Source organism: Rattus norvegicus, chromosome 13 (assembly GCF_021556685.1).
Source record: "Rattus norvegicus strain SHRSP/BbbUtx chromosome 13, alternate assembly SHRSP_T2T, whole genome shotgun sequence".
Taxonomy (NCBI): Eukaryota; Metazoa; Chordata; class Mammalia; order Rodentia; family Muridae; genus Rattus; species Rattus norvegicus.
The window spans coordinates 88,633,552-88,642,794 of record NC_141546.1 but is presented as its reverse complement, the minus strand read 5'-3'; positions in this window follow the sequence as shown (position 1 = coordinate 88,642,794).

Genomic DNA, 9,243 nt, shown 5'->3' with positions numbered 1-9,243 from the left:
CTGGAGCTGTGAGTCTGATGAGCTCTCAGAATCCCTCTGGAGCAAGCCGTTGGGCAGAGAGAAGTGAAACAAACCAGTTCTATTCCTCAGATAATTTCTCTTCATCTTGCTACCAGGGTTGATGCCTTTGTCATGAAATCCATACTTCAGTAAGAGACAACTAATAAATAGTAAGGCTGTGGGGAATAATTTCAAAGGAATAGATGAACAATTGTTTAAAATAATTTTACAGAGAATCTTCCTTCCCCTTTGGTGCCTTTATCTCTCATTATTATTATTATTATCATTATTATTATTATTATTATTATTATTATTATTATTATTATTATTTTTACTTTACATTCCAACACTGTCCCCACTACTTCAGGTCCCCCACCTCAAGCAGTGTTTACTCCTGTCTCCTGCTCTCCTTCTCCTCTAGAGGGTGGAGCTCCTCCCCCACTGTTCAGTAGCATCCAAACCGGGGCACATCAAATCTTTCAGGGCTAGGCACATCCTCTCCTACTGAGGCTAGGCAAGGCAACCCAGTTAGAGAAACATATTCCCCAGACAGGCAACATATTTACAACAACTTGCCCTCAAAATATCCTTTTTATCAGCATATTTGTTCATAGCATTATTTCCTAAAGGCAAAAATGTAAACCAAAGTTTAAAGTGATATAATATGCATATTAATAATCCGTGGTGATAAGTACCATGGGAATGAGTCTATACTCTTTAATCAAATGTATATGAACCACTTTCTGGTTTTCATACCTTGTACTCATGGAAAGATGGTATAAAGAACAGTGTTTCCTCAAAAAGTTTAACTTGTATTATGAAACATGAACTTTAAATGGAGACTTAAATAAAACAAGAATATGTAAACATGTGAAATAGTATGAAACCAACTCAAGATAGGGTGTGTTCTATTGGAAACGACATTGTGATATTTCTTCAATTTTTTTTTCCCGTTGACCAAGATCTGGAAGTTTACAAACATATGTGATTGGGAAGGTGTCAATTGAGCGGGTATTTTCAATTCCTTATAGGAATATAAAATAATACTCATTTTTTCAAAGACCAGGTGAACCCAGGTTATTCTACTTCATGGAATTCATCTGCATATGTTCGTGTGTATCTGCGAATACATATACACACATACAAATATATTTCTGTTTAGTCTTAATTGTAAGTATAAGAGATCAGAAGCAACTCAGGAGCTCCTCAATAGGGGGCTAGTTAAAGAAAAAAAATGATCTTTTTTATCAAAATGAGAACACGCTTCCAGGAATGAAAGGAAAAGAACTTCCAGAACGTATACAAACACTTACATTAGTTTGCTTTCCAGTTGTAAAAACACAATTAACCTCTTTTTGATGAATATGGTGTGGGTCAAAGCACAGAAAGGGGGAAACTAGGTTTGGGAGTTGGAGAAACACTCATATTATGTCCTGTGAATTACTTTGATTATTAAAAATGATAGTTATATCATCTACTGGAACAGTTGCACTCACCTTAAACATTCACCTAGGTGTGACAGCATTGTGTCCTGCTCTACCAATCAACAATGAGCACACATTTGCTTGCATTGTTGGGGGATTGCTGAACACTCCATAGGAAGACTTTAGGTTTTTTGGCCTCATGATCAAGTATAACCCCTGAAAAATGGATTAATTTGCTCCAGAGATGTCAGCATTTCTTTTAGGTATCACCAAGGTGCTCTTGGGGTAATGTTCTGTTCTCCTCCCAACTACTTCTCAATATAGATGGGTCGAGCTAAGTGCAACTAGGAAGACACAAAGACAAAGTTATGGTAGCTGTTTCACATAGGCAAGAAGAATGACAGGATGCTCCAAGGTGTCACTGAACACCTTGGTTCAAAGACAATGGCTGAGTTGAATTATTACAAGTTTGACTGACCTACCTGCACATGATAAATGTGAATCATGTGAAAACAAGGCAAGAACCTCCATTGTGGAATTTGTATGTAAAAGGTTTCAAGTAGTGTCTTTCTCACATAGACATTTATTTCCCCGTGTGTTTTACATGTATCAAATACTTTAACACAAGAATTCTCTCAGCTTATCTACTGTCCTCATTTCACAAGAGGGAAAGACAAGCATCAAAGGGGGGAAGTGACAAATTCAAAGATATTGAGGAGAAAAACTATTAGAAATAATGATAAAACCATGGAAAATGGTGTGGAAATCCCATTTCTAAGCACTGTCTGTCATGCGTCTGGAAGAATGGGGGTCTGTTACCAGATAGAAACCCTTTTAAGTGCCCACATCACATTCAGTTACTTTTTATGTTTTATTCTTTTAATCTTTAGTTTAAATTTATTATTAGGTTTTATGGATAAGGAAATATACTTCAGAAAAGGCCTTCTTTGCTCAGAATTTTAGAACTAAAAGGAGAAAAAAATCTAAATACATGGAGACCTATTTTCCTCTCTTTGCCATCGTCAGAAAATACCCTTCTAGACCCACCTCAGGTGTTTTCCTTTTGAAAGCAGAGTGGAGATGGGAAGAGAACTCAGACAGCAGAGTGCTTGCCTGGCACATTTAAGGTCGTAAGTTCAAAACTGTGTTGCAATCACAGAACCAAACTTTCTTAAACTGGAAAGAGTCTGAAAAGACATCCACACCCAGAACATGTTTTGCAGGGAATGAAAGAGGCATGAATGTTGCAATCGAGCGGCTGAGATTGCCAAAACGAATCTAAGGATGAATGTGTGTGCGTGTGTGTAAATGTGTGTCTCTTTGTATACATGAAGTTCAGCCCAGAATTCCTTCCATATTTACTTTTAATAATTGTCATGGTCTTTTCTTAGAAAGACTGTGTAAAGGAATGTAAAACTGGACAGTAGTCTAGATAGGTGGATCAGTGAGTGTTAGCCTCTGCCACTAAGACTGAAAACACGAAGAGTTTTAAGTCTCCAAGCCTTACCTGACAGGAGATAACCAACTTGTGAACTTTGTTCTTTGATTTCTACATGTACTTAGATGCACATGTACAAGGATCATGCACTTCCCAGTGTGCACCCAGGCACAAACACACGTATACACAAACAAACATACAAATGAAATAAACTTTTATAAAAAACAAGTGGACATCTCCTGGCATAATACAGAAATTAAAACTATTATTGACCAAATATAAATTAATTTTATAAGAGTACTCAAGACTCACAGAGTAGTCTATCTCTGCCAAGTTCTAACTAAGGAGCTGTGCATCCTTAGACTTTTATATTTCCTCCTTGGTTTTCAGTTCAATCATCAGAAAAGGGATGGAGGCGGAGGAAGTCATCTTAGAGGAGAAAGTGCTGAGGAAACCAAGTGGGCATAAAGTAGGAAGGAGTCTTTAAAGTCCAACTTCTAATTTCTATTCTTGTATGTTTTCACTTCATATTTATAATGTCCATATGTGTTCCTTCATATGTGATTTGTTCATTTGTCTTTTTAAAGTTCAGGAAGTTAGTATTTTCTGGGGAGTTTTATCTTAGTTTTATGTAGGGCAGATGGGTTCACATCTTGCTAAGGATATGCACCAATGCAGGAAAACAGGACACGTGCCTACCTAGTCACATTTTGATTAAAAAAAACCATAATTCATTGTTATCAGAGAAAGAGTCAGTGAGACTAAGACCTTAGGTATGTGGCCTCAGGTCTAGACAATGGCACTGACTGAATCCTCAGTGGTAATGGTCAGAGGATGTAGAAGTTGATGGGCTCTGCATCTTCTGAATCCAGTGTTTTTAAAGACCACACTTATCTATGCTCTTCACTGTGGATCTCACTCCTGTCTTTCTATATTCTATCCAGGATATCCTTCTCCCACTCTCATAACCAGCCCATTACCACAAGAGGCATCATTCCTCTCTAATCTTATAATAATTATGGGGTCTTTCTAAGGCTCTGTGTCCTGGTGAGTACAATTGTTCCTATCCCATAAAAATGAGTATTTCTCTCCAACTGCAAAGTTGATGGTTATAAATACATAGATTCTGGTTAAATTCATAGTGACTGGTCTAAGTGGGATTAAAAATTGGACGATCATTACAAATATCATTTCTTCTAACCTTAGTTTAAAAATTCTGCTAGGTTAGTCAGTGTCTAGTATAGGTAAGTAACTGGAGCCTCTGGTGTGTCTTTGAAGAATGAAGAGTGATGTATGTGTATCAGGACCTGTCTTGTTTCACTGAAGTGCCACTAAAATAAGTGTTGGTGAGCAAAACATAAGTAGCAACAATGATGCTCAGGGACTATAGAGGTCCTAGACATGGAAAGAGGATACCAGAATGCATGTGCCTCTCTGCTCAAAAGCTCGGTAATACATGTAAGGATCATGAAAATATTTGAGCTGAGTGTTTAAAGCAACCATTCACACTTGATATTAGCCAATTCACTATTCTCCTTTTTCAGTAGATCTTAAGCAGTTGCCTTGATCATCCCTATCTTTAGCCAGCCCAGCCATTTGTTTCCATATCCAGTTTTCAAGACAAGGAACTTTAACCCCCACTGTTGGCTACTGATATAACACATCCTGTTGGAGCACATCTCTCGCAGGGAAGTGGAAGGGATGAACCTTAAGCAGCTTCAGAAATCCTCTCACAAAACTTTTCTTCAGAGCAACTCAGGGGAACAGTGTGCAACACTAACAAGTTTGCTAATGAGAAAACAAATGAGTTGCTTAATTAAACTGAGGAAGTCAGAAGTCAGAGCAAGGGAATAGTTCCCAGGAGGAAGCCTATGCCCAATTAATGACACAGGCCTTCAACTTCAGTAATTATCAGCATTTTCTCTTCAGAGACCACCAGTGAAGGAGTTACACAGTAGAAAGCTTTGGGGACACTTCCTTTTGCTTCCTCCAATTAGTCCTAATTAGGATCACGGGAACAGAGACCAAAATGTCAAAGAAGCTATTTTAGGTTATCTTTGTAGGAGTCCCTTTCCTTGGCTGTGTCGGGGATGTTCCCTAAATCATTTATTTGTTTTTCATACCCATTGGAGGTAATAATGTGGCTTAGACTGACAGCCAGGCCAGAGTTTGCATCCAGAATTTGCCATTAGCTATCTCTAGTATAAAGTGAGCCACAAACCACCCCTGGACTCAACCTTTAATAGATGAAAGTGATGGGACTCCATGACCTTTGTGGTATTTTGAACTCTTCTTCTAAACTATGATAAAGAAGATGGAATATAAAATAAGTATGATAATAATCCCATCCTAATATCAAGGTGCCAGCAACAAAAGAGTCAAATCAAGTCCTGTAGGTTGACTCTTGATTACACACATGCATACATGGAGGGGTGGGGTGGAGAGAGAGGTGTAACATGTGACTCAAGCAACTGAAATTTTTGGCTTCTTTCCTGCTCTTTTAGAATATGTTAAAAGTTCCCATATTTATGAAAAGAAAGCTCGTCATTTTTACTTCAACAAAAGTTTCAATAATCACCTGTCTTTACATCCCTACTTGGCTGTACACTTAGATGTTTATTGTGATTCTGAGGTGCTACTAAAAAGTAAAATACACAAGTTAATAATATCATAGAATGCTCTGTCAAAACTTTTAGGCTTTAATTCTAACCCTACACTTGATCAATTTTAAAACATTTTACACAATTTATTTTGGCCTAATTCGTAAAGTGAAAGTATTAGATAAGTGTAAAACCAATGGGAAGGCTTCGTAAAATAACTTAAATGAACATGCAGTAAGCCACGACAGGAATCAAACCTACCTTTGCTGACTTCTATTACTCCTAGCAGCATAAAGAAACCTAATTTCAAACACAAGAATGATATCTAACTCTTAGAAGTATTGGGTTAGAGATGAGTTCAGTAAATGTCTAAAATCTTTGAAGTCTCCATTTATGTATATACATGGTGGTTTGTAGAATTCATTAAACTATGACAGAGGTCAAATCTCGGAGAATTTGGAGATACTCATGACTCATGACATGATTGTCTCTCTTTGGAGATCTGAATCTCTTCAGCGATATGTACTGCAGTTTGGCCAGGGTTAAGAGACTAGGATGACCTAATGCCCTGTTCTTCCTGGAAGAAAATCTCGTCTGTGACAGTTCAGCAAATGCAAAACAGTGTTGAGGAGTTGTATGGAAGGATCACAGCCTGGGAAATCTTTAAAACTTGGCATGGAAAATAAGTTCAATTACAATTAAGATTCCATCTTCTCTACTGTGGTATTTCCCACAGTACTGAAATACTTAACACATGGGCAATCACAAAATTTCAATATCATAAAAAAGCTACTTTATGTTTTACTGCAAACAAAATAGTTACCTTTAAATTCTATACTGCTAATTTTTGTTTATTTGGCTTTACTGTTTGTGGACATTTGGAGTTTATAGAAAATGGTGCAAGGGCCAGAGAGATGACAAAGTGAATAAAATCACTTACTCACAGACCCGATTAACTCTGTTAATTATGCTGATTCAGTAAAGTATCAGGAGAGTTGTCCACTGACCTCCATGTGATCACAGAGCATGCATATACCTATACACACACACACACACACACACACACAGGGAGAGAGAGAGAGAGAGAGAGAGAGAGAGAGAGAGAGAGAGAGAGAGAGAGATGATAGATAAATAGATGATAGGTGATAGATGAGAGAAAGAAAATTTAAAATGAATGAATACTGTCTAAATTATAGTTTCCATATATACTCTACTCCAACACATGTACTGCCTCCCTCACTACCAGCATCTCCCAAACAGTGAGACATTTGCTATATGAACATATTGATGTGTCTTTATCAGCCAAATCCATAATTTGCACTAGATTTTTCTCTTCATGTTGTACCTTTTCTAGTTCGGGACACATGTGTAACATTACAGTATCATATGGAACACATTTCCCTGCATATGACCTATCCTTTACCTGTCCTTCTGCTTTGTCCAGGTCCATGTAATGCTTGATAATTGTTTTGGCCTCCATCTAAATGTTTGCCTTTCTATGATGACAATTACTTGGAACTAGATCTAAAGAAAGCATCTCTCTTCATGCCCCAGAAAAAGGCTTGAGTCTATCAGAAAACACAAGGATTCGTTTGCATGGGTAAACTCTGTGATTGGATAAAGTACAGTTTCTCATTGGATTTGAAGTGCTATGCCTTGACTGATATAAAGACAGTCTTTCAGTTGTTTGAAGATGTACCGAGATTGCCTCAAATTTTCTTGTCTGCATACGTGGAAATCAGCTCACTGTGGAGTAAGTGGGAAACCTTATCCTGGTTTAAGTCATAATATTACATTAGGCTATATTAAGGGTTTTTCTCAAGTAGCCTTTTCTTCCCTTTGGTTTTTCCCTCCCAGAGAGCGCCGACCTGGAAACTGCAAGACAGCAGGAAATAATTAAACTCAGAGTTGAAATCAACCAAGTAGAAACAAAAAGGACTATACAAAGAATCAACAAACCCAGGAGCCAGTTCTTTAAGAAAATCAACAAGATAGATAAACCCTTAGCCAGACTAACAATTGGACAGTTGGGCACAGAAAGAGTATTCAAACTAACAAATCAGAAATGAAAAGGGAGACATAACAACAGAAACTGAGGGAATTTACAAGATCGTCAGACCCTACTACAAAAGCATATAATCAACAAAACTGGAAAATCTGGAGAAAATGTAGAATTTTCTACACACATACCAGATACCAAAGTTAAATCAGGATCAGATACACAATCCAAACAGTCCCATAACTCCTAAAGAAATAGAAGCAGTTATTAAAAGTCTCACAACCAAAAAAAAAAAAAAGCCCCAAACCAGATGGGTAAAGTTCAAAATTCTATCAGACCTTCATAGAAAACCTAATACCAATACTGTCCAAACTACTCCACAAAGTAAAAAGAGAAGGAACACTACGCAATTCTTTTTATGAACCACAATTATGCTTAAACCTAAACCATACAAAGACCCAACAAAGAAAGAGATCTTCAGACCAATTTCCCTTATGAATATCAACACAAAAATACTCAATAAAATTCTCGCAAACCAAATCCAAGAACACATCAAAGCGATCATCCATCATGATCAAGCAGGGATGCAGGAATGGTTCAATATAAGGAAATACATCAATGTGATCCACTATGTAAACAAACCGCATCATCAATTCATTGGATTCTGAGAAAGCATTTGACAAAATTCAACACCCCTTCAAGGTAAAAGTCTTGGAAAGAACAAGAATCCAAGGCCCATACCTAAACATAGAAACAGAGCCATATACAGTAAACCAGTAGCCAACATCAAACTAAATGGAAAGAAACTTGAAGCAATCCCATTAAAATCAGAACTAGACAAGATTGACCTCTCTTCCTACCTATTCAATATAGAACTCAAAGTCCTAGCCAGAGCATTTAGACAACAAAAGGAAGTCAAAGGAATACAAATAGTAAAGGAAGAAGTCTAAATATCACTATTTGCATATTATGTGATAGTATACTTAAGTGACCCCAAAAGTTCTACCAGAGAACTACAAAACCTGATAAACAACTCCAGAGAAGTGGCTGAATATAATTTTTTTTGAATTTACTTATTTATTTTTTCCATTTTTTAAATTGGGTGTTTCTTATTTACATATCAAATGTTATTCCCTTTCCTGGTTTTCTGTCCATCAGTTCCCTAATCCTTCCCCCTCCCAAACAAATCAATAGACTTCCCCTACTAAAGGATAAACAGGTTGAGAAAGAAATTAGGGAAACGACACCCTTCATAATGGCCACAAATAATATAAATGACCATGGGGTGACTCTAACAAAGCAAGTGAAAAATCTGTATGACAAGAACTTAAAGTCTCTGAAGAAAGAAATTGAAGAAGATCTCAGAAGATGGAAAGATCTCCCATGCTCATGGATTGGCAGGATTAATATTGTAAAAATGGCCATTTTTCCAAAAGTGATCTACAGATTCAATGCAATCCCCATCAAAATACCAATCCAATTCTTCAGAGAGTTAGAAAGAGAAATTTACAAATTCATTTGAAATAACAAAAAACGCAGGATAGCGAAAACTGTCCTCAACAATAAAAGAACTTCTGGGGGAAATCAACGTTCCTGACCTCAAGCTTTATTATAGAGTAATGGTGATTAAAAACTGTATGGTACTGGTACAGAGACAGGCAGGTAGATCAATGGAATAGAACAGAAGACCCAGAAATAAACCCATACACCATGGTCACATGATCTTTGACAAAGAAGTTAAAATCATCCAGTAGAAAAAAGATAGCATTTTCGAAAATGGTG